The sequence below is a fragment of the Anomaloglossus baeobatrachus genome (genome assembly GCF_048569485.1).
Source record: "Anomaloglossus baeobatrachus isolate aAnoBae1 chromosome 5 unlocalized genomic scaffold, aAnoBae1.hap1 SUPER_5_unloc_2, whole genome shotgun sequence".
NCBI classification, from domain to species: domain Eukaryota; kingdom Metazoa; phylum Chordata; class Amphibia; order Anura; family Aromobatidae; genus Anomaloglossus; species Anomaloglossus baeobatrachus.
The window spans coordinates 1,256,721-1,283,776 of NW_027441795.1; the positions used below are offsets into that span (position 1 = coordinate 1,256,721).

Sequence of the window (27,056 nt, forward strand, 5' to 3'; positions counted from 1 at the left end):
AAGTTGGTTGTGGTAAAACAAGTGGTTGCAACTTTTCCGAAATAACCTCACACGTTTCACGAACCAATTCACAAACTGTAGAAACTCCTAAACGAAATTGGTAATGTAGTGAGGTGAAGCTTTCTCCGGTAGACAGGTATCTATTTTAAAAAAAAAAATATTTGTTACAATTTCAATTAAAAAAAGATGAATATGCCAAAGAAAATAAAAGCAATAAAATACTTGTCAATGAAAAGTACGGAACTTCACTCAATGGTTTGATTTTTAGTTAAATTGAAAGACAATTTAAATTATAAATAGATTACCTCAATGTCACCACTAGACGTTGCTCTGGACTAATGCTTCTTCTGAACGACATGTCCTGACGACGAATATCATCTTGAATATGGGATAGCAGAATATCAAAGCTTTCAATGGACATTCGAAGATAGTTTTCAAATTTCTCCGGAAAATAACGCAGTTGAAAATAAAGGGTGTGGAAAGCACCGTATCTTTCTCGAACCTGGTTAACTTCATGCACCCAAAATCTCCTGCGTCTTCTCTGCCTCCGACGCAATTGCATTAAACGATATTTCACAAGCAAAGACACAATCATCTTGCTGCTACTCCTTCGACAATGTACTGGAAAGAACACACATACACTGGATACACCCACAAAAAAAAAAATTGTCAGCAGAAAACTTTATTGTACTGTAACAATTAACAAACGGATATGTTTTTACTCCACACACAGAATTTGTCAAACGTATTGGGTTACGTTTAACGTATACGTTTTGACAGTACTAAAATAGGACAAATTTGACCAAATAGCACAGTCCGTTAAACGTATACGTTTACAGTATACGTCTAACGGACTGCACAAACGCAGTGTGAAAGGAGCCTTAGGGTACCTTCACACTTTAGCGATGCAGCAGCGATCCGACCAGCGATCTGACCTGGTCAGGATCGCTGCTGCATCGCTACATGGTCGCTGGTGAGCTGTCAAACAGGCAGATCTCACCAGCGACCAGTGACCAGCCCCCAGCCAGCAGCGACGTGCAAGTGACGCTGCGCTTGCACGGAGCCGGCGTCTGGAAGCTGCGGACACTGGTAACTAAGGTAAACATTGGGTATGGTTACCCGATGTTTACCTTAGTTACCAGCTCACACCGCTTAACTTAGCGTGTGCAGGGAGCAGGAGCCGGCACTGGCAGCGTGAGAGCTGCGGAGACTGGTAACGAAGGTAAATATCGGGTAACCACCTTGGTTACCCGATGTTTACCTTGGTTACAGCTTACCGCAGGCTGTCAGACGCCGGCTCCTGCTCCCTGCACATTCAGGATTGTTGCTCTCTCGCTGTCACACACAGCGATGTGTGCTTATCAGCGGGAGAGCAACAATAAAAAAACGAACCAGGGCTGTGTGTAACGAGCAGCGATCTCACAGCAGGGGCCAGATCGCTGCTCAGTGTCACACACAGCGAGATCGCTAATGAGGTCACAAAAAACGTGACTCAGCAGCGATCTCAGTAGCGATCTCGCTGTGTGTGAAGCACCCCTTACAGAGTTATAATGGATATACAGCACTTTTGGGGAAAAAAATAGCAAACAGTTAAAGCTTTGTTTGTGAGAAATTGTAGTAATAAGAGTATTGTATCCAAGAAATTTAATGCCATAATGAGGGAACAGGTTGGGCGACCTCTGCTCCAGAAAAAAGGAAATGGAGGAAGAAGAAATGAAGAACATTAGTTTAGATACTCAGACTTTATTGGAAAAAATGTTTTGGTTGTCAGGTTATTGCAACAATTTAGTAAGAATTTACAATCAAAGTCCCCTTAGAACCTATAATACGTGTATTGGGGAATAGAGAAGGGAGTCAGTTCCCAATGATGACGAAAAAACTACTAAACTTATCAGAAAGTGATTATAGAAACTCGATCACATCAGATGTTCCCACAAAGAAGGAATGGATCATAGATGGAAATAATAATTTGTAATATGAGCATGTTTATTATTGTAGTATAGAGAAGTTACAGACATTGGTCAGACATGGAGATTGTGCGCTGAAAGTAACTGTAATGAATGGCAGATCGCTGAGATTGGGAGTTAGGAAGAAGAGAGAGAAGGAATGTTGGGTATTTTGGGGGGAAGGTTACTATACACCTGTACATATAGTGAATATATAAATATATAACAATGAGAAATGCACAATGCACATGGAATATTGCTTTGTATTTTATTTTTAGAAAACAGACGTCTATTAGTAACTGTATATATTATAATTCTAATGTAACTTCTAGCGTGCTTTCCCTTTTTTCTTTACTTTCTTGCCTTTACATTGTCTCTTCTGTGTTTTCTTCTTCAGTTTGCCATATACACTGCTGCTCACCATTATTGGCACCTTTTCATTTTTTTCATACACTGCACAATATCTTTAGAAATAAATGGAATTGTACTAAAGTTATATCCTCAGGATTTTTTAGTTAGTGGTCCAAAAAGTAATGCAACAATAAAACATTGTGACTTACATGTTGCAATTTCAAAGAAGAAACAGAATAAACAGCATGTGCAACAATAAGAGCCCCTAATTAATACTTGGTTACACCTCTAATTAATACTTGGTTACACCCCTAATTAAATACTTGGTTATACCCCTAATTAATACTTTGTTGCACCCCTAATTAATACTTGGTTACACCCCTAATTAATACTTGGTTGCACCCCTAATTAATACTTGGTTGCACCCCTAATTAATACTTGGTTGCACACCCTTTGGCATTGATGAGCCTCCAAACGTTCCTTGTAGCCATCTATAAGCTTCTTGCACCTCTCCTCTGGTATTTTCTCGCACTCTTCCCTTATAGTTTTGCCAAGCTCTTGAATGTTTGCAGGGTTCTTTCTCCCAATGGCAAATTTCAGCTCACCCCAAAGATTTTCAATGGGATTGAGGTCAGGACTCATTGCTGGCCATTTTAAAAGTCTATTTTTTCTTTTTCAACCATTCCTGTATACTTTTGAATATGTGCTGTTTGGTCATTGTCTTGCTGGAGGACCCAAGTTTTCTTACACTCAGTAGCACATTTTGCTCTAAAATTTCTTGATAATTCTCTGAGTTCATGATTCCTGTGATACGGTCAAGGCCTCCAGTACTAGACGCAGCAAAGCAACCCCATAGCATTATGGATCCTCCACCATGCTTAGAGGTTGTTAGGGTGTTATTTTCCTTAAAAGCTTCATTGCACCATCTACAAACAAACTGTTGCTTTGCAATGCCTAAAAGGTCTATTTTTGTATCATATGTCCACAGAACATTTTCCCGGAAGGAGTGCAGTTTCTCAATATACTTTTGGCAAAGATCAGTCTTTCCTTTTTATGTTTTTTCTTCAGCAATGGTTCCTTCCTTGGCTTTGCCCAAAAAGCTCTGCTTGGTTTAGTATGTGGCGTATGGTACTTGTTGAAACCATTATCCCAGAATGTTCCAAGTTGTCCTTCAGGTCTTTGAATGTTTGACAAGGTGATTTTTCCTCTATTTGCACCAACCTTCAAATACATCTCTTGTAAATTTTCCTCTCTTCCCCATGCCCAGGGAGGCTCTTGATGGTTTCATGCTTGGCAATCTTCTTAATAACATTGCACACTGTTGAAACTGGGATACCAAGGTCTTTGGAGATGGCCTTATACCCTTTGGAAGTCTTGTGTTTGCAATTAATAGCAGTTTTGATGTCCTCAGACAGCTCCTTTGTCTTCACCATTGTGAGAAAAGAACAGGGCCTAATATGTGGCTTTTTAAAATACTAAAGTCATTATTCATTGGCTAATTCATGTCACACGGGTACTGACAATTTATCACAGGTGATTCTCATTTGAAATTTACCACATGTGAGTCAAAATGTGTTTCCATACTAAGTTAATGTAAAGGGTGCCAATACCAGTGTAACAACAGCTTTATGTTTTTTAACTTTTCCTTCCCATTGTTTTATGTTTTAAATTTTTGTTTATCATGTGCTCTTTTGTATTTAACATGAATGCTCTATAAAAAAAAAACTGTTTTACTTGATTCAGTTTTTTCAGGAGATATTCCACATTATATCATGTACTTAAACTTCATGGGTTCCAATAACGATGAACAAGACTGTATAGGATTTCTCCCGATGTGAATTTTTTTTAGTGGTCACCAAATTATAAATTTCAAGTAAAACATTTCTCACCTTCTAGGTATGATAATGGCTCCAACCCTTGTTTGTTTTCTGATGTTTAAAATGATGCACTTGTGTGTAAAGTATTTCCTTCATTCTAATCACAAGGGTTTCTCCCCTGTGTGATTTCTATGGTGTTTAGCAAGATGTGATTGACGTGCAATACATTTCTCACATTCTGAACATGAAAATGGCTTCACCTGTGTGTGATTTCTAGGATGTATAACAAGACTTGATTTATTTACAAAATATTACCCGCATTCTGAACATGAAAAGGGTTTCTCCCCTGTGTGAATTCTTTTGTGTTTAACAAGAGTTGATTGAACTGCAAAACGTTTCCCACATTCTGAACATGAAAAGGGTTTCTCCCCTGTGTGAATTCTTTTGTGTTTAGCAAGATTTGATTGAACTGCAAAACATTTCCCACATTCTGAACATAAAAAAGGCTTCACCCCTGTGTGAGTCCTCTGATGTTTAACAAGACATGATTTATTTGAAAAATTAATCCCGCATTCTGGACATGAAAAGGGTTTCTCCCCTGTGTGAATTCTTTTGTGTTTAGCAAGACTTGAATTACCTGAAAAACATTGCCCACATTTTGAACATGAAAAAGGCTTCTCCCCTGTGTGAGTTCTATGATGTAAAACAAGACTTGATTTACGTACAAAACATCTCCCACATTCTGAACATGAAAAAGGTTTTTCCCCTGTGTGAGTTCTCTGATGCATAACAAGATTGGATTTACGATCAAAACATGTCCCACATTCTGCACATGAAAAAGGCTTCTCCCCTGTGTGAATTCTCTGGTGTCTAACAAGATGTGATTTTTGGTTAAAACATTTCCCACATTCGGAACATGAATATGGCTTCTCCCCTGTGTGAGTTCTCTGATGTGTAACAAAGTGCAATTTATGTGTAAAACATTTCCCACATTCTGAGCATGAATAGGGCTTCTCCCCTGTGTGAGTTCTGTGGAACATAACTGACTCTGAAGAAAATCTTTTCTCTCCTGTGTGAATTTTTTTATGGATTTTTCCATATTCTGAAGTTGAAAATGACTTCTTTGCTGTCAGAGCACTTTGATTTGTAATGCCTCTTTTGTGACTTTTATTATTCTTAATAGACTGTGATAAACCAAAAGATTGGACTTGTTTAAAAGAATCAGATGATAGATCTTTGCTGTGAAGGGATGATGGTATATCTGGAATAGTAGCATTCACTTCAGTTATATCTTGTGTGATATCAAGATCATCTGATTTAAAAATTGAAGATGTCAGTTGTGCCTCTAATCTCCTACAGTAATCTGCCAAGAATAAAAAATATTTTTAATAATATATTCAAATTTAACGATATAATGTATAAAATAGCTTGTAACATGTTTACCGGCATCCCCGCATACTTACCTTTCCAGCCGTCCAATGGTGGCTTCCATGTCCCCAGTCCCTGCTACCATCTTCCAGGATGTGAACGGCAAATTAAGAGGCTAAAATTTAACTTTTAATCCTATTAGATTAAAAACCCAGACTGGGCACACATAACCAATAGCTCCCTAGTATTCTGACATCTCAGACAATACCAAATGTTGGTAAATATGGTGACTAAGGAGCCAATAAATGTATAACAAAATAATCAAAAAAACACAAACAATAATTGAGTAGATTATATAACGCAAGGGGACAGTGGTCCACTAGATGAGTACTAAAAAATAATCAAACAAACTCAATATACACAAATAAAAAGCTATATATTGGTCCATGGATGTGCACATGCCAGGCAGGTATCCTGGGATATGCTTAAGGCATCCGTGCACCTCTTAAAGTGTACCCTAACCTGGAAGTGCCTCTCAACTTATGTTCAAGAGGCACTAGGTATTTAAGGCATCCTTCCCCTATGGGAGGTCCCTGGACAACATAGTCTATCCTTAGATACATGTTGCTAGTTGGCAGTTCCTGTTCCATTTGCTGGTTCTTATGCTGTGTGTGCATATATGTGTCTGTATCCTAGTATCCGCTGTGACCAGGAAACCTGCTGCATCTATCTATACTAGCTGTGCCTGCCGTATCTGCTGACCCTGTCTTATCAGCTGTATCCACTGCACCTGCTTATACTAGCCATCAAATCTTCACCCAACCACATCAGTGACTGTCAGAATCCAATACATGACCCTTGGGGTCAGCTGCTGCAGTACCAGGACTCCCTAGAGTAGCACCTGGCATCCACCTTCCAAAACAAGCCTATCCTCACCATCAAAGGCTCTAGTGAAGCTGGGGTAGCCGCTTAGAAATGCCCCTCCTGGTTGAGACGTTGCTGCGGCCCAATGGGCACACTCCCGTAAGCACCGGTAAGCATAACAGTTTGCTCAGGCGATGGATCCCACTGGCTCCAGAACTCCAAAGCTCACAGGTATGCAGCAAGAGATTGTCCATCAATGGGAACAAAACCGAATCCTGATCTACTTGCAGTCAGTGGATATCCGCTTGCAAGCCTTCCGTCCAGCTCAAACCTATCCTCACCATCAGTGAAGACAAGGTAGTCACTTAGTTATGCCCTTTCTGGTTGATCTAGTGCTGTGGCCCAGCGGGCCCACTCCCACGAGCATAACATAGCAAAAGAAATTACAATTTCTATAAATTGTAATTATTTACTAAAACAAAAAGGTCTACAATCTAACAGTAGATCTCAAAGCAGGAACCAGTAGACCATGATGTTCAACCCTCTTTGTACATTTTGCCTCCCGTATATTGGAATAATAAGTCATCAAATAATATTTTCTAAGACAAAATTATACCAAACTGCTACTACGTCAGTGGAGAAATTGAGGGTTTCCACAATGGTTGTAGCTGAAAGACTCTTGATTATAAATAGATATGGTTTCATAATCCAATCCAGCAAAATCCCAAAGCCAAATATCCTCGATGCTTCTCAGCCTTGCAGTGTACCCAGACACTGTTATCATCCACATGTATGGCATTGCCACAGGGAAGAACCCACATAAACATTTACAGTTTGCGTATTTCATGGAGCACAAGCTGGCCACTATGTATTGGGCACTAAAATGGCAGATTTGCAATGTTCACTCTACAACATCCACTCCATGCTAATTTTCAGAGAATGCCTGTGGGGTCAAAATAGTCATTTACATTGAAGCAGAATACGGTAAATACTATTTACTGACTATATGTTGTGGTGTCACTATTTGTTTTAAGAGCATCCAAATGCAATGTTTGATCACTTCTAATTCTTTTACATTTTTGGTGAATTTCATTTTTTTTTTTAAATAAACAGAAAACAAATCAACCTCACATTACATCTAAGAAAAAGTAGAATATGCCACAGAAAAAAGGTCTCAGAAACACTGGGATCATTTACTTTCTGCCTCTCGGACTCCACAATGGACGGCTCCAGTACAAGTTCTTATATAATGGACATTTGTAGAATTCAGAGAAAATATCTTTCAGGTTCTTGAAGGTAAAAATATCAGAACTTTATGTGTTAATTACTTTCCTTTTTTCACTAATTACATTGTGGAAATCCTGTGGGTGGGCTGCCTGGCCTCAATGTACCCACTGTGGGGTAATCCTAACCTCCAAACCAAAAAGAAAAACCCCTAAAATTACAATTTTAATAGTTTCATTTTAAAACAGATAATCCCCACAAATAAACAAAACACACAAAAGGGACAATAGATCCCCAATAATTGATACTTGGCCACTAAAGGTGGGGTTCTTGTGAGTCCACCAATTATGTGGCAACTGAACAAGAGAAAAATAGCCTATGTGGCCTAAGTAAGGCGACCAATTGTCCAATTTAAAACCAATTAGCATAAATGCCCATAATCAATATCTGATAAAGGTATAGTTACGTATCAATCATTTGGCAGTGCAACAGGGGTGTGGCCAAGTATTCACCTAGTCTGGCCCTACCTGGCCGCGGAGGTCGGCACCCTGTAACCAAACGCAATGGCGCCCCCACTCAACGAGGACTCACCCTTCTTTCCCTCCGCTGTTCTCAAGTGCAGCTGGGCTGGGAAAGGGGGAGTGCGGGGAAGTTGCACTGCATAATACTTAGTAACCAAACAGACACGCACAGTACATTTAGGCAATAAATTATGTTGGAATGGTGTTATAGATGGACCATGTAACTATACAATATACCTCAAGGGACAGTACATTCACCATAAATACAATGTCGAGTGCTCCAAATCCAAAGCAAGGTAAAGCTCCAATTATATCCATGAAGTGTTGTGTTACCCAGACATGCATATAGAGTGTAAAAAGACCATTATTATGCCAACCAATCCTCCGTGAACACAGCAGGATCCTCCTGTAGAGCACTTAAAGGGGGAGGCCACTAGTTATCCACAATTCTCAGTAACACTCAGAGATGTATTTAAACCCAATTGATCTGTAAGGCAATAAAACAGTCACACTTCACAATCCAAGGGTCTGACAGTACAATATGCCCATATAGTATATGGCATCAAGAGGGTAATAAGGAGAAAAATACTTCACAGAAGATAATATGCAGACACTTCATGGAAGGTAAAAAGAATTGGAGCAACCAATGAGTATATACAAGGCATGGTCCAAGTAATCACATTAGTTATTAAACGTTCTCATAATTATCATAGTGATACTTAGCTTCCTTTACAAGTCTAAGCGGAGGTCCAATGACCCATCGTCCTGATTGACATCCCACACCAAGGCCCGACGCGTTTCTCCCCGATCAAGATTCCCACCGGGGTTCATCAGGGGCACCCTTATAGGGCAAGGACCACCGGCCGCAATCTGCCAAGTGATCAAAAACTTGTAGTCACCATACTAGATGGCGCAATCAATCTTTATTCAACTGGTGAACACGACACCAAACTAAGAATCTAGGAGGTCACCAGCATCATTACCCTCCGCTTTCTCTTAGGGGTCCACCATACAGATAAGATTTTTCTTCCCATTATTTTCTAAGTTGTCTGCACATTCTACGTACGCTGTCATTTGGCTTTGCAGATTAGAGATCTGGGCAGCTAAGGCTAGGTTCACACACTGCGGTTTTTTGACGCTACGTTTTTGTGGCAAAAACCGCACAAAAACGCACCTGCGGCAAAAAATGCACACGTTTTGCCGCGATTTGGTGCGTTTTTTTGCTGCGTTTTTGCTCACTGCCTCTTTATGCGTTTTTTATCAGTGAACAATGCAATTAAAGATTGTTGAAAAAAAAGGTCTGATGTCATTTCCTTCTTCAATATGTTCTTCATTCTCCACTAGTGTATTGCAATAGAGCAGACAGCTGCAGAACTACAAGGCTCAGCATGCTCCATACAGGACTGTATGCTGGAGGGAGAGGCAGAGGGAGCAGAACTACAAGGCTCAGCATACTCCATCCAATAGTGTATGCAGGAGAGCAGACAGCAGCTGCAGAACTACAAGGCTCAGTATCCTCCATCCAGGACTGAATGCAGGAGTTTTTTGCCCCTCAAAAAAATGATGTGGGCTTCGCCATATTTTTGTATGCTAGCCAGGTACAGCAGGCAAGTACAGGCTGCCCCCAACCCCAGCTGCCTATTTGTACCCGGCTGGGAACCAAAAATATAGGGAAGCCCTTTTTTTATATTTCATGAATTTCATGAAATAATTAAAAAAAAAATATGACGTGGGCTTCGCCCAATTTTTGAGTCCAGCCGGGTACAACTAGGCAGCTGGGGATTGGAATCCACAGTGCAGGGTGCCCATGCTTTCTGAGCACCCCCGCTGTGAATTGCAGTCCCGCAGCCACCCCAGAAAATGGTGCTTTCATAGAAGCGCCATCTTCTGGCGCTGTATCCAACTCTTCCAGCTGCCCTGATGCCGGGTGGCTCGCTGGGTAATAATGGGGTTAGGGCTAGCTGTATATTATCAGCTGGCCCTAAGCCCGAAATTCATGGTGTCACGCCAATATTAGACATGGCCACCATGAATTTCTAGTAAAGATAAAAAAAAAAAACACAACACAGAAAAATATTTTTATTAGAAATAAAACACAACACAATTAGTGACTCCATCTTTATTGAAATAAAGAACCCCCCTCCGCAGTAATCCTGGGTCAGGGTCTCGCGCCGTCCAATCCGGATCCAATATCATCTGATGGGTTTGCTGGAAGGCAAAGCGATCAGATGATGTGTCAGGTTCTAGGGGCTGAAGCACATCACACATCAGCTGATTGTATAAAAGCCGTTTATACAATCAGCAGATGCATCGGTGCAAAAAAAAAAAAAAAATACTCACTTATGTGCTGATTACCGGCAGCTCCTGGAGCGGAGTCTGATCCCGTCCGATCGCTGCAGGAGCTGCCGGTAATCAGGGATGAAGTCTCCTGACGCATCCGCTGATAGGTTAAACCAGCCGGGCGCCCGCGTCACCGCGATACTTACGATCAGCTGATGCGTCAGGTGACTGCATCAGGTGATCCATCGCCAGGTCCTGCATCTATCGGAGGTGTCCCGGCCGTCTGCACACTGCCGGAGCGGCGATACCGTGAGATGAGATGGGAGCGGGCATGGCACCGGGACCCTGCAGACAGGTGAGTATGACTTTTTTTTTTTTTTTTCTTCTGCTCACTTTTGCTTTCGCAGCCGCTTCCACCTCCCGCCCGAACATGGCGCCGCACGGCAGCATACATGCACAGGACTGGAGGTGGACGCGACGGTGACGGTACCGGGAGGATTCACGCTTCTGTGTTTACTGACAGAAGGAATCCTCTTCCTGTACATGTCATTTTACTTCCCACCTCCTGCGTTTATAGCTGCATTTTTGGTCTTAGAAACGCACCAAAACGCAGCTATTTGCGTTTCTCATTGCGTCTTTCAACATCCCATTGCACTCAATGGATGAAAAGCGCAGTGAAAAACGCAGGAATAATTGACATGCTGCGTTTTTGTGGCACCACAAAAACGCAGATTAAAAAAAACGCTGTGTGCAGACAGCAAAAATGAAAACTCATAGACTTTGCTGGGGAAGCAAAGTCATGCAGTTTTCTGAGCAAAAATGCACCCGAAACCTGCGCAAAAACGCCGCGAAAAAATGCACTGTGTGAACTTACCCTAAGGGTCAATATCTTCTAATTTCAGAGGATAGGATGGATCCTACCTTTGAGATACGGCTGATACAGATCTCACTCCAAGGGCGTCCAATGCTCAAAATAATGGGGACAGTTTTGAGGGGAGGAGCATGTGGTGGTCTAGCAGCAGAATGGTGACCATTTTCTATGGCCGGACTACAACCCTGATAAAGCAGCCACAGCCGGTGACTGAGAAGAATCTGTGACTTCTCTGCATTTAGTGGTCACTACTCACCTGGGCGGTTATCTGTAGGAATCTCCTCTTTACTCCGCTCATCACCCCTCACATATGTCTCTGTAGTATTAATATGGGTCAGATCTTCCCCCTGAAACAAATATTGTAAAAGTCACAGACAGATGGAGAAGTCCCATCTATGATCAGCTCTAATCCTGCCAACTCCACCGCTCTCATTACACAAGTATAACACATATAATACTGGAGGATAAAACAAGACTGAGTACAAGACCTTCACAGCCGTCTACACATCATAGGGAGATTTCATGGCACCTTCTCTCCATCTACCTGATGATCCTGAGGAACATCGGGATCTTCTTGTTTACAGTCCTGTGGGAGAAGAGGACGGGGACATCTCTCTGGTGTTGTCCTCTTACTGGATAGACCTGGAGGAGACACATACAGGGGCTGAATTCATTCCTTACATACAGATAATTATAGGCCGTGTGTATTTAGTCCTGTCTATTACCTGGTGATGTGAGGGGCTGGGGAACCTCCATCATGACGTCCTTGTACAGGTCTTTGTGTCCTTCTAAATACTCCCACTACTCCATGGAGAAATAGACGGTGACGTCCTGACACCTTATAGGAACCTGACATACAATGATACCGTCACCCCCGATCCCTTCATAGCGTTACTGTATAATGTCCCAGCATTCCCAGCAGTGTCACCTCTCCAGTCAGCAGCTCAATCATCTTGTAGGTGAGTTCTAGGAACTTCTGGCAATTGATGTCCTCATGTATCGGGGGGTGAGGTGGAGGCCCCGTGATTGGGCTCAGGGGTCTTCCCCATCCCTCAGACACAGGGGCCTGACAGCACTCACTAGAGGTCTTCTTCACTACTGTGTAATCCTGGTTATGGAGAGACACAGTAATAAATCTCACTACAGACATTTCCAGAGTCCTCACCTCTCCAGTTCTGTCCATCTGTTATTCCCATAGATAAGAATGATGTAATGTGACGTCATCAGAATCTCTCACCTCTCCAGTAAGCCGGAAGAGGATCTCTAGGGTGAGGTGTAATATCCTCTCCGCCATCTTGTCCCTGTCCATATCCATCCTTCACGGGGCAATCAGGAGAATTCTCTTTTATAGAAGATCTCTACTGAGAGGATTCGATATTTTAGGGACCTGAATGGAGAGAAGATGACGATATAACATGCTTTATCCTTCAAGCCACACATCCAAGCCCTCTTCACCTCCTGCAGACTACAACTCAAAAATATCTCCCGAATCCGTGTTTTCCTTAACCAAGAATCAGCAAAAACATTAGTACATGCCCTCATCATCTCCCGCCTCGACTACTGCAACCTCCTGCTCTCTGACCTCCCTTCCAACACTCTTGCAACCCTCCAATCTATCCTAAACATTGCGGCCTGCTTAATCCACCGCTCCCCTCGCTACTCCCCAGCCTTGCCACTATGCCAATCCCTTCACTGGCTTCCCATCGCCCAACGACTCCAGTTCAAAACATTAACCATGACATACAAAGACATCCACAACCTGTCTCCTCCTTACATCTGTGACCTAGTCTCCTGGTATCTACCTGCACGCAACCGCAGATCCTCACAAGATCTCCTTCTCTACTCTCTTATCTCCTCTTCCTACAATCGCGTACAAGATTTCTCCCGTGCCTCCCCCATACTCTGGAATGCTCTACCTCAGCATATCAGACTCTCCCCTACCGTGGAAAGCTTCAAGAGGAACCTGAAGACCCATCTATTTCAACAAGCCTACAACCTACAATAACCCTCAGTCCAGTACACCACTGTGCAACCAGCACTGTCCTCACCTATTGTACCATCACCCATTCCCTGTAGATTGTGAGCCCTCATGGGCTGGGTCCTCTCTCCTTCTATACCAGTCTGTTTTGTACTGTTAATGATTGTTGTAGGTATACCCTCTTTCACTTGTAAAGCGCCATGGAATAAATGGCGCTATAATAATAAAAATAATAATAACATCTTAAAGAATCCGCTGTAATAATACAATTACAGGAGATAATAAGGGGAAACATATAATGAGAACATTCTGGGGGAACATTATACTGTGTGGGGACAGAAAGGGACAGAAGACCGAGGGCAGAAAGGGGCTCAGGACAGAAAGGGGCTCAGGACTGAGGGCAGAATGGGGCCGAGGACCGAGGACAGAAAGGGGCCGAGGACCGAGAGCAGCAAGGGGCCGAGGACCGAGGGCAGAAAGGGGCCGAGGACCGAGGGCAGAAAGGGGCCGAGGACCGAGGGCAGAAAGGAGCCGAGGACCGAGGGCAGAAAGGAGCCGAGGACCGAGGGCAGAAAGGAGCCGAGGACCGAGGGCAGAAAGGAGCCGAGGACCGAGGGCAGAAAGGAGCCGAGGACCGAGGGCAGAAAGGAGCCGAGGACCGAGGGCAGAAAGGAGCCGAGGACCGAGGGCAGAAAGGAGCCGAGGACCGAGGGCAGAAAGGAGCCGAGGACCGAGGGCAGAAAGGAGCCGAGGACCGAGGGCAGAAAGGAGCCGAGGACCGAGGGCAGAAAGGGGCCGAGGACCGAGGGCAGAAAGGGGCCGAGGACTGAGGGCAGAAAGGGGCCGAGGACTGAGGGCAGAAAGGGGCCGAGGACTGAGGGCAGAAAGGGGCCGAGGACTGAGGGCAGAAAGGGGCCGAGGACTGAGGGCAGAAAGGGGCCGAGGACTGAGGGCAGAAAGGGGCCGAGGACTGAGGGCAGAAAGGGGCAGAGGACCGGGGGCAGAAAGGGGCTGGGGACTGAGGGCAGACGGGTTTCCTCACTTCCGGCCTCTCATAGTTGGGGCGTTTGTATCTATCAGAGGAAAAGGAACAAAAACCTCACAATTCATAGAAATCAGCGAGAGAAAAACACCAAGAAAGTCTCAGAGCTGAAGGGGTTAATGCCGCCTGCCCCAGTAATGGGGAATCTCCACACACCTCCACCTGCAGAGCCGCACACTAGATATATAATACCCTGCACCTACCTCCACCTGCAGAGCCGCACACTAGATATATAATACCCTGCACCTACCTCCACCTGCAGAGCCGCACACTAGATATATAATACCCTGCACCTACCTCCACCTGCAGAGCCGCACACTAGATATATAATACCCTGCACCTACCTCCACCTGCAGAGCCGCACACTAGATATATAATACCCTGCACCTACCTCCACCTGCAGAGCCGCACACTAGATATATAATACCCTGCACCTACCTCCACCTGCAGAGCCGCACACTAGATATATAATACCCTGCACCTACCTCCACCTGCAGAGCCGCACACTAGATATATAATACCCTGCACCTACCTCCACCTGCAGAGCCGCACACTAGATATATAATACCCTGCACCTACCTCCACCTGCAGAGCCGCACACTAGATATATAATACCCTGCACCTACCTCCTCCTGCAGAGCCGCACACTAGATATATAATACCCTGCACCTACCTCCTCCTGCAGAGCCGCACACTAGATATATAATACCCTGCACCTACCTCCTCCTGCAGAGCCGCACACTAGATATATAATACCCTGCACCTACCTCCACCTGCAGAGCCGCACACTAGATATATAATACCCTGCACCTACCTCCACCTGCAGAGCCGCACACTAGATATATAATACCCTGCACCTACCTCCACCTGCAGAGCCGCACACTAGATATATAATACCCTGCACCTACCTCCACCTGCAGAGCCGCACACTAGATATATAATACCCTGCACCTACCTCCACCTGCAGAGCCGCACACTAGATATATAATACCCTGCACCTACCTCCTCCTGCAGAGCCGCACACTAGATATATAATACCCTGCACCTACCTCCTCCTGCAGAGCCGCACACTAGATATATAATACCCTGCACCTACCTCCACCTGCAGAGCCGCACACTAGATATATAATACCCTGCACCTACCTCCTCCTGCAGAGCCGCACACCAGATATATAATACCCTGCACCTACCTCCACCTGCAGAGCCGCACACCAGATATATAATACCCTGCACCTACCTCCACCTGCAGAGCCGCACACCAGATATATAATACCCTGCACCTACCTCCACCTGCAGAGCCGCACACTAGATATATAATACCCTGCACCTACCTCCTCCTGCAGAGCCGCACACTAGATATATAATACCCTGCACCTACCTCCTCCTGCAGAGCCGCACACTAGATATATAATACCCTGCACCTACCTCCACCTGCAGAGCCGCACACTAGATATATAATACCCTGCACCTACCTCCACCTGCAGAGCCGCACACTAGATATATAATACCCTGCACCTACCTCCACCTGCAGAGCCGCACACTAGATATATAATACCCTGCACCTACCTCCACCTGCAGAGCCGCACACTAGATATATAATACCCTGCACCTACCTCCACCTGCAGAGCCGCACACTAGATATATAATACCCTGCACCTACCTCCACCTGCAGAGCCGCACACTAGATATATAATACCCTGCACCTACCTCCACCTGCAGAGCCGCACACTAGATATATAATACCCTGCACCTACCTCCACCTGCAGAGCCGCACACTAGATATATAATACCCTGCACCTACCTCCTCCTGCAGAGCCGCACACTAGATATATAATACCCTGCACCTACCTCCACCTGCAGAGCCGCACACTAGATATATAATACCCTGCACCTACCTCCACCTGCAGAGCCGCACACTAGATATATAATACCCTGCACCTACCTCCACCTGCAGAGCCGCACACTAGATATATAATACCCTGCACCTACCTCCACCTGCAGAGCCGCACACTAGATATATAATACCCTGCACCTACCTCCACCTGCAGAGCCGCACACTAGATATATAATACCCTGCACCTACCTCCACCTGCAGAGCCGCACACTAGATATATAATACCCTGCACCTACCTCCACCTGCAGAGCCGCACACTAGATATATAATACCCTGCACCTACCTCCACCTGCAGAGCCGCACACTAGATATATAATACCCTGCACCTACCTCCACCTGCAGAGCCGCACACTAGATATATAATACCCTGCACCTACCTCCACCTGCAGAGCCGCACACTAGATATATAATACCCTGCACCTACCTCCACCTGCAGAGCCGCACACTAGATATATAATACCCTGCACCTACCTCCACCTGCAGAGCCGCACACTAGATATATAATACCCTGCACCTACCTCCACCTGCAGAGCCGCACACTAGATATATAATACCCTGCACCTACCTCCACCTGCAGAGCCGCACACTAGATATATAATACCCTGCACCTACCTCCACCTGCAGAGCCGCACACTAGATATATAATACCCTGCACCTACCTCCACCTGCAGAGCCGCACACTAGATATATAATACCCTGCACCTACCTCCACCTGCAGAGCCGCACACTAGATATATAATACCCTGCACCTACCTCCACCTGCAGAGCCGCACACTAGATATATAATACCCTTCACCTACCTCCACCTGCAGAGCCGCACACTAGATATATAATACCCTGCACCTACCTCCACCTGCAGAGCCGCACACTAGATATATAATACCCTGCACCTACCTCCACCTGCAGAGCCGCACACTAGATATATAATACCCTGCACCTACCTCCACCTGCAGAGCCGCACACTAGATATATAATACCCTGCACCTACCTCCACCTGCAGAGCCGTACACTAGATATATAATACCCTGCACCTACCTCCACCTGCAGAGCCGCACACTAGATATATAATACCCTGCACCTACCTCCACCTGCAGAGCCGCACACTAGATATATAATACCCTGCACCTACCTCCACCTGCAGAGCCGCACACTAGATATATAATACCCTGCACCTACCTCCACCTGCAGAGCCGCACACTAGATATATAATACCCTGCACCTACCTCCACCTGCAGAGCCGCACACTAGATATATAATACCCTGCACCTACCTCCACCTGCAGAGCCGCACACTAGATATATAATACCCTGCACCTACCTCCACCTGCAGAGCCGCACACTAGATATATAATACCCTGCACCTACCTCCACCTGCAGAGCCGCACACTAGATATATAATACCCTGCACCTACCTCCACCTGCAGAGCCGCACACAGATATATAATAACCTGCACCTACCTCCTCCTGCAGAGCCGCACACTAGATATATAATACCCTGCACCTACCTCCACCTGCAGAGCCGCACACTAGATATATAATACCCTGCACCTACCTCCTCCTGCAGAGCCGCACACTAGATATATAATACCCTGCACCTACCTCCACCTGCAGAGCCGCACACTAGATATATAATACCCTGCACCTACCTCCACCTGCAGAGCCGCACACTAGATATATAATACCCTGCACCTACCTCCACCTGCAGAGCCGCACACTAGATATATAATACCCTGCACCTACCTCCACCTGCAGAGCCGCACACTAGATATATAATACCCTGCACCTACCTCCTCCTGCAGAGCCGCACACTAGATATATAATACCCTGCACCTACCTCCACCTGCAGAGCCGCACACTAGATATATAATACCCTGCACCTACCTCCACCTGCAGAGCCGCACACTAGATATATAATACCCTGCACCTACCTCCACCTGCAGAGCCGCACACTAGATATATAATACCCTGCACCTACCTCCACCTGCAGAGCCGCACACTAGATATATAATACCCTGCACCTACCTCCACCTGCAGAGCCGCACACTAGATATATAATAACCTGCACCTACCTCCACCTGCAGAGCCGCACACTAGATATATAATACCCTGCTCCTACCTCCTCCTGCAGAGCCACACACTAGATATATAATACCCTGCACCTACCTCCACCTGCAGAGCCGCACACTAGATATATAATACCCTGCACCTACCTCCACCTGCAGAGCCGCACACTAGATATATAATACCCTGCACCTACCTCCACCTGCAGAGCCGCACACTAGATATATAATACCCTGCACCTACCTCCACCTGCAGAGCCGCACACTAGATATATAATACCCTGCACCTACCTCCACCTGCAGAGCCGCACACTAGATATATAATACCCTGCACCTACCTCCACCTGCAGAGCCGCACACTAGATATATAATACCCTGCACCTACCTCCACCTGCAGAGCCGCACACTAGATATATAATACCCTGCACCTACCTCCACCTGCAGAGCCGCACACTAGATATATAATACCCTGCACCTACCTCCACCTGCAGAGCCGCACACTAGATATATAATACCCTGCACCTACCTCCACCTGCAGAGCCGCACACTAGATATATAATACCCTGCACCTACCTCCACCTGCAGAGCCGCACACTAGATATATAATACCCTGCACCTACCTCCACCTGCAGAGCCGCACACTAGATATATAATACCCTGCACCTACCTCCACCTGCAGAGCCGCACACTAGATATATAATACCCTGCACCTACCTCCACCTGCAGAGCCGCACACTAGATATATAATACCCTGCACCTACCTCCACCTGCAGAGCCGCACACTAGATATATAATACCCTGCACCTACCTCCACCTGCAGAGCCGCACACTAGATATATAATACCCTGCACCTACCTCCACCTGCAGAGCCGCACACTAGATATATAATACCCTGCACCTACCTCCACCTGCAGAGCCGCACACTAGATATATAATACCCTGCACCTACCTCCACCTGCAGAGCCGCACACTAGATATATAATACCCTGCACCTACCTCCACCTGCAGAGCCGCACACTAGATATATAATACCCTGCACCTACCTCCACCTGCAGAGCCGCACACTAGATATATAATACCCTGCACCTACCTCCACCTGCAGAGCCGCACACTAGATATATAATACCCTGCACCTACCTCCACCTGCAGAGCCGCACACTAGATATATAATACCCTGCACCTACCTCCACCTGCAGAGCCGCACACTAGATATATAATACCCTGCACCTACCTCCTCCTGCAGAGCCGCACACTAGATATATAATAACCTGCACCTACCTCCACCTGCAGAGCCGCACACTAGATATATAATACCCTGCACCTACCTCCTCCTGCAGAGCCGCACACTAGATATATAATACCCTGCACCTACCTCCACCTGCAGAGCCGCACACTAGATATATAATACCCTGCACCTACCTCCACCTGCAGAGCCGCACACTAGATATATAATAACCTGCACCTACCTCCACCTGCAGAGCCGCACACTAGATATATAATACCCTGCACCTACCTCCACCTGCAGAGCCGCACACTAGATATATAATACCCTGCACCTACCTCCACCTGCAGAGCCGCACACTAGATATATAATACCCTGCACCTACCTCCTCCTGCAGAGCCGCACACTAGATATATAATACCCTGCACCTACCTCCTCCTGCAGAGCCGCACACTAGATATATAATACCCTGCACCTACCTCCACCTGCAGAGCCGCACACTAGATATATAATACCCTGCACCTACCTCCACCTGCAGAGCCGCACACTAGATATATAATACCCTGCACCTACCTCCACCTGCAGAGCCGCACACTAGATATATAATACCCTGCACCTACCTCCACCTGCAGAGCCGCACACTAGATATATAATACCCTGCACCTACCTCCACCTGCAGAGCCGCGCACTAGATATATAATACCCTGCACCTACCTCCACCTGCAGAGCCGCGCACTAGATATATAATACCCTGCACCTACCTCCACCTGCAGAGCCGCACACTAGATATATAATACCCTGCACCTACCTCCACCTGCAGAGCCGCACACAGATATATAATAACCTGCACCTACCTCCTCCTGCAGAGCCGCACACTAGATATATAATACCCTGCACCTACCTCCACCTGCAGAGCCGCACACTAGATATATAATACCCTGCACCTACCTCCACCTGCAGAGCCGCACACTAGATATATAATACCCTGCACCTACCTCCACCTGCAGAGCCGCACACTAGATATATAATACCCTGCACCTACCTCCTCCTGCAGAGCCGCACACTAGATATATAATACCCTGCACCTACCTCCACCTGCAGAGCCGCACACTAGATATATAATACCCTGCACCTACCTCCTCCTGCAGAGCCGCACACTAGATATATAATAACCTGCACCTACCTCCACCTGCAGAGCCGCACACTAGATATATAATACCCTGCACCTACCTCCTCCTGCAGAGCCGCACACTAGATATATAATACCCTGCACCTACCTCCACCTGCAGAGCCGCACACTAGATATATAATACCCTGCACCTACCTCCACCTGCAGAGCCGCACACTAGATATATAATAACCTGCACCTACCTCCATCTGCAGAGCCGCACACTAGATATATAATACCCTGCACCTACCTCCACCTGCAGAGCCGCACACTAGATATATAATACCCTGCACCTACCTCCACCTGCAGAGCCGCACACTAGATATATAATACCCTGCACCTACCTCCTCCTGCAGAGCCGCACACTAGATATATAATACCCTGCACCTACCTCCTCCTGCAGAGCCGCACACTAGATATATAATACCCTGCACCTACCTCCACCTGCAGAGCCGCACACTAGATATATAATACCCTGCACCTACCTCCACCTGCAGAGCCGCACACTAGATATATAATACCCTGCACCTACCTCCACCTGCAGAGCCGCGCACTAGATATATAATACCCTGCACCTACCTCCTCCTGCAGAGCCGCGCACTAGATATATAATACCCTGCACCTACCTCCACCTGCAGAGCCGCACACTAGATATATAATACCCTGCACCTACCTCCACCTGCAGAGCCGCACACTAGATATATAATACCCTGCACCTACCTCCACCTGCAGAGCCGCACACTAGATATATAATAACCTGCACCTACCTCCATCTGCAGAGCCGCACACTAGATATATAATACCCTGCACCTACCTCCTCCTGCAGAGCCGCACACTAGATATATAATACCCTGCACCTACCTCCACCTGCAGAGCCGCACACTAGATATATAATACCCTGCACCTACCTCCACCTGCAGAGCCGCACACTAGATATATAATAACCTGCACCTACCTCCATCTGCAGAGCCGCACACTAGATATATAATACCCTGCACCTACCTCCACCTGCAGAGCCGCACACTAGATATATAATACCCTGCACCTACCTCCACCTGCAGAGCCGCACACTAGATATATAATACCCTGCACCTACCTCCTCCTGCAGAGCCGCACACTAGATATATAATACCCTGCACCTACCTCCTCCTGCAGAGCCGCACACTAGATATATAATACCCTGCACCTACCTCCACCTGCAGAGCCGCACACTAGATATATAATACCCTGCACCTACCTCCACCTGCAGAGCCGCACACTAGATATATAATACCCTGCACCTACCTCCACCTGCAGAGCCGCGCACTAGATATATAATACCCTGCACCTACCTCCTCCTGCAGAGCCGCGCACTAGATATATAATACCCTGCACCTACCTCCACCTGCAGAGCCGCACACTAGATATATAATACCCTGCACCTACCTCCACCTGCAGAGCCGCACACTAGATATATAATACCCTGCACCTACCTCCACCTGCAGAGCCGCACACTAGATATATAATAACCTGCACCTACCTCCATCTGCAGAGCCGCACACTAGATATATAATACCCTGCACCTACCTCCACCTGCAGAGCCGCACACTAGATATATAATACCCTGCACCTACCTCCACCTGCAGAGCCGCACACTAGATATATAATACCCTGCACCTACCTCCTCCTGCAGAGCCGCACACTAGATATATAATACCCTGCACCTACCTCCTCCTGCAGAGCCGCACACTAGATATATAATACCCTGCACCTACCTCCACCTGCAGAGCCGCACACTAGATATATAATACCCTGCACCTACCTCCACCTGCAGAGCCGCACACTAGATATATAATACCCTGCACCTACCTCCACCTGCAGAGCCGCGCACTAGATATATAATACCCTGCACCTACCTCCTCCTGCAGAGCCGCGCACTAGATATATAATACCCTGCACCTACCTCCACCTGCAGAGCCGCACACTAGATATATAATACCCTGCACCTACCTCCACCTGCAGAGCCACACACAGATATATAATACCCTGCACCTACCTCCACCTGCAGAGCCGCACACTAGATATATAATACCCTGCACCTACCTCCACCTGCAGAGCCGCACACTAGATATATAATACCCTGCACCTACCTCCACCTGCAGAGCCGCACACTAGATATATAATACCCTGCACCTACCTCCACCTGCAGAGCCGCACACTAGATATATAATACCCTGCACCTACCTCCACCTGCAGAGCCGCACACTAGATATATAATACCCTGCACCTACCTCCACCTGCAGAGCCGCACACTAGATATATAATACCCTGCACCTACCTCCACCTGCAGAGCCGCACACTAGATATATAATACCCTGCACCTACCTCCACCTGCAGAGCCGCACACTAGATATATAATACCCTGCACCTACCTCCACCTGCAGAGCCGCACACTAGATATATAATACCCTGCACCTACCTCCACCTGCAGAGCCGCACACTAGATATATAATACCCTGCACCTACCTCCACCTGCAGAGCCGCACACTAGATATATAATACCCTGCACCTACCTCCACCTGCAGAGCCGCACACTAGATATATAATACCCTGCACCTACCTCCACCTGCAGAGCCGCACACTAGATATATAATACCCTGCACCTACCTTCACCTGCAGAGCCGCACACTAGATATATAATACCCTGCACCTACCTCCACCTGCAGAGCCGCACACTAGATATATAATACCCTGCACCTACCTCCTCCTGCAGAGCCGCACACTGGATATATGGCTGCTCTGTGCTTACAGGACCTGTGATGATGTCACATGGAGGGGAGGAGTCAGGGGTCACATGATCAGCTCCTCAGTGTAGTCCTATATTGGCGTGCACACACTGGATGAGGCGCGGTGTCAGTGGATGGTTATAGTTTAGGCTGGTTTCACACTACGTCTTTTTAACATCCGCTGAAAACGTTTTTTTAGCGGAAGTACGGATCCTGCTTTTACAGCAAATAACGTATGCAAACGCATCTGTTATTTTGCAGGATCCTGCACTGGATATTTAGGGGCGGGCATTGGAGTCATGTGATCGGGAGTGAGGGGAACTAGACTGGGAGGAGGCTTCTGACAGCTGCAGACGCTGGTAACCAAGGTAAACATCGGCCTTGGATACCCGATATTTATCTTGGTTACGAGTGTCTGCAGCTGCTAGGAGCAGGGCTGTCTGCACACGTAACCAACGTAAACATCGGGTAACTAAGAGAAGTGGTTACGCGATATTTACCTTGGTTACGAGTGTCCACAGTTCTCAGGTGGGAGAGAGAGGAAGGGGGAAAGACAGAGATAGATAGAGAGAGAGGGTGAGGGAGGGAGGAGGAGAGAGAGACAGATCACGCGAGACTGGTTCTGGGCATGCTCAGTACTTTCTGGGCATGCTCAGTACAAAAGCAGGATCCTGTTACAACGCAACTGAACGCATTCTGCTAGGCAGGATCCAGCGCTCATTGAAATGCATTGCAGCTCGCGGCGCAATGTGAAGGATCCTGTGAGATGCGTTATTTTGACAAAGCAAAAAAACGCTACATTTTGCGTTTTTGAAACATGTTAAAATAACGCATCTCACAGGATCCTGTGTCTAATGGACGCAAACGCATGCAAACGCAGGTGGACGCGAGTCCATTGAAAATGCATTGAACTGAAAACGGATTTGCACAGGATCCGTACTTCCGTTAAAAAAACGTTTTCAACGGATGTTAAAAAGACGTAGTGTGAAACCAGCCTAACCCCTGTTGTGTATGTATGTGACCCCTGTTGCGTATGTATGTGACCCCTTCACACTGTTATTTCAATCTTTGCTTTATTGAGTTCTTTATTGATAAGTTCAGGTGAGGAGAAGATTTCTTGAGCAACTTTAAAATAAAGATGTTTGGAACTGATCAGTCTTGATCACAAGTTGCTGATAATGTGTGTATGACGTGTATGGAGCAGAGCCGCATGTGTACGATGTGTATGGAACAGTGCCATGTGTGTACAACGTCTACATAGTGGAGCTGTGTATGTATGATGTCTATGTACCGGAGCCGTGTGTGCATGATGTGTATGTAGCGGATACCCTCTTTTACCACTTTATTAACCCTCAAAACACCTGTACAAGTCCAACATAATCCAGACAAGGTCCCACAATGATTCAAGCTCTGCTATATGTGAAGTCACAGCGAGCGATCATGGCACAGACTACCTGCTATGAGGTTCAGGCAGAGACTGAGCAGCGATCAGTGGTGACGTCAGTTAGGTTAGCCGCGGCCACAGCTGGAGGTTCCCACGGTCCTCCACTTGTGATTGCAGGTAACTTGACCTCAGGTGACTTCAGTGACCTCACCGGAGTTCATTCACCGCTCATCATGCAACTCACTCAGTCTCTGCCTGACCATCACAGTGTACATAGAAAATACTGTGGATAGAAGCGCAGAATAGGGTCTTACCAGGTAAGGAAAGAGATAAGCCAAGGTAATTTCATTAACCTATTAGGGTTGTGCCAGTCACAACTCCTAAAGGCACATAAAAGCTGGCGACAGCCGCAGGACTGGAAAGCTAATTCAGACGTAACGGGGGAGATATCGGGTGTATGCCGCGCTATCACCAGAAAATCAGATGTTGATTATTTCATCTCTTTATGCTTTTATTCAGGTCGACGCGTTCCAGAGAACTCTGTCTTCTTCATCAGGACATCAAGGAAAGATCAACAGTCTACTACAGAGGAAAGAACCTACACATATATATATATTACATATACATATATATATATACACATATACATATATATATATATATACATTATATATATATATATATATATATTATATATATATACATATATACATACAGATACATTAGAGGACCAACCGCTGTATTTCAAATACTGGCGGGACAATCAACTAGTCAAATAACAGCAACAAGATTTAAAGCCTATGTTGTGGACCGGGGCCAGGCCGCTGCAGGGGCTGCTCGGATCCGAGTTCATTGCTGTGGCTCAAGTGGTAGCCGGACCTGGGCGTGCACAGCCATCAGTCCTCACAACCGTAGGAAGGGGGTATTTACAGGGGATGGTTTTGTCAGTGATGCCACCCGTGGGTTGCGGTGAGAGTAGGTAGCACCGCCGCTGCCTGGTGATGGGACACCCGGGGCTGATGGAGCGGGGCAGGAGGATGGAATCCCCTCCACGGGTAGGGGGAGTGTAGTCCCAGGGCCCAGGTGTACGGGAGCAATGGCTCCTGAAGGTGATGTGCAGGGTTGGACCGGGGGTAAATGGTGTACTCACAGTTCCAAAGAATTGCACATAAAGTCCAGTGGTAAACCAAATTGCCAGTGACCGGTCGCCTCCGGCGGGTGTATTTGGGTCCCACATCCGGGTGTAGCAAACAGGGGTCCCTTCCTCCTGCACTCAGTGTTTGTGTCTTCCCTGGGACAACTCCACTTGGAACGGGGAAGTCCACTCCTGGTACTGTGTATGTTGGGAGCTGTGGCCCGCGAAATCTGACCCTTGGGATATCTGTGGGTTCTGATGGACACCCTATCCATCGCGTTGGGCTTCTGTTTTGCTCTCTGGGCTTCTGCAGAAAAAGGTCTGAAACCTCGTCCCCGGCTCGTCAATTGACAAGGGGCTTGCAACTTTCCTCGCCCTAGGGTCTAGGTACCCCAACTGTGCACGGCCTCCGGACCGGATTCCCGCTGTCGGCGCACCGGCGGGCTACAACCCTGCCCCGGTCCACTTTAGGTCTCACATGACCGGATCTCCGTCGCCTGTGGTACTGCTTGTTGTCTGACACCTAGTCCGGTAGTCCAGGGGCCCCAGCCCCTGACTCCACTGCACTCCACACTCTTCTACTGTCAACTGTCAGAACTCAACTCCAGACTTCGACTACTTGGTTCCCGCCCCTGACACCTCAGGACCCCTAGGTGGGCGCTCCCATCCACCTGATCCCGCCCACTGGTGTGTCCCTATTGTCATGAGGGGGTGACTAGGCTTTACTGGCTGGGGCCGTGCACCTGTGTGTGGGTTTTGTGTTGGCATGCCGAGGAGGATGGAGTTCCGCGCCTGAGAGATCTGTACAACCTCTTTGACTACCTGGTTTTGCCAGGTCGTCACACTCCCCCTTGGTTGAATACAGCCCGTCCTCGGGCTGTCCGGCCACTAACGTTTATTTTTCTGCTTCTGCAATTGAAAAAGGTGTAACATATAAAAACATTTAAAACATTTCATCCGATTGGGGAGGCACATCTCTTAAATGTTACGGTTTATCTCTTTCTTCCCTTTCACCCGTCACCCAAAACACCTGAACACACCCTCTGTGCCACCGCTAACACAGGTGTCACACCACCCTGAGTTCCTGTGGGTGTCCATAGTGTCCGGGTAAAAGTTCCTTACTCTCCAGTCCACCCTAAGAGTTCCACGGTCCGGAACCCTTGGCTT

General features: G+C 46.7%; 1 pseudogene; it reads right to left on the reverse strand.

Moving 5' to 3' along the window:
* Window positions 1-1,646: 1,646 nt before the first annotated feature.
* Window positions 1,647-27,056, reverse strand: part of LOC142258969 (uncharacterized) — a 48,512-nt pseudogene continuing 23,102 nt past the window's right edge.